Source organism: Cynoglossus semilaevis, chromosome 16 (genome assembly GCF_000523025.1).
Source record: "Cynoglossus semilaevis isolate Cse_v1.0 chromosome 16, Cse_v1.0, whole genome shotgun sequence".
In the NCBI taxonomy this organism is placed as follows: domain Eukaryota; kingdom Metazoa; phylum Chordata; class Actinopteri; order Pleuronectiformes; family Cynoglossidae; genus Cynoglossus; species Cynoglossus semilaevis.
In genome coordinates, this window is record NC_024322.1 from 8,846,232 (window position 1) to 8,846,574 (window position 343).

Below are 343 nucleotides of genomic sequence, written 5' to 3' on the forward strand. Positions count from 1 at the left end.
AGAGGAGGACTAGGAGACGAGACACATGGTGAGTTAAAGGACCGGATGGGGGGAAAAGTTCTTCAAATCTGGGTCTTTAAAAAAAAATTTTATGCCAATCTCACCCGGAGCTTAAACCTGTGACACGTACAAATACAAAAAGACAAATCCAGGAGTGCGGCGCCGACCGACTCCTGACATGTTTAAGTTCTTCACTAACGCTCATCAGAACATGACAACAACATCACACACCGATAACAAATCGATGCCAGAACTAGTCCCTTTACAGAAGCCTGTACACTGTTTAGACCACCTGTTTGACCCAGCCCTGGTCCACTCGCCCCCTCTGCACCCCCCCCCCTCT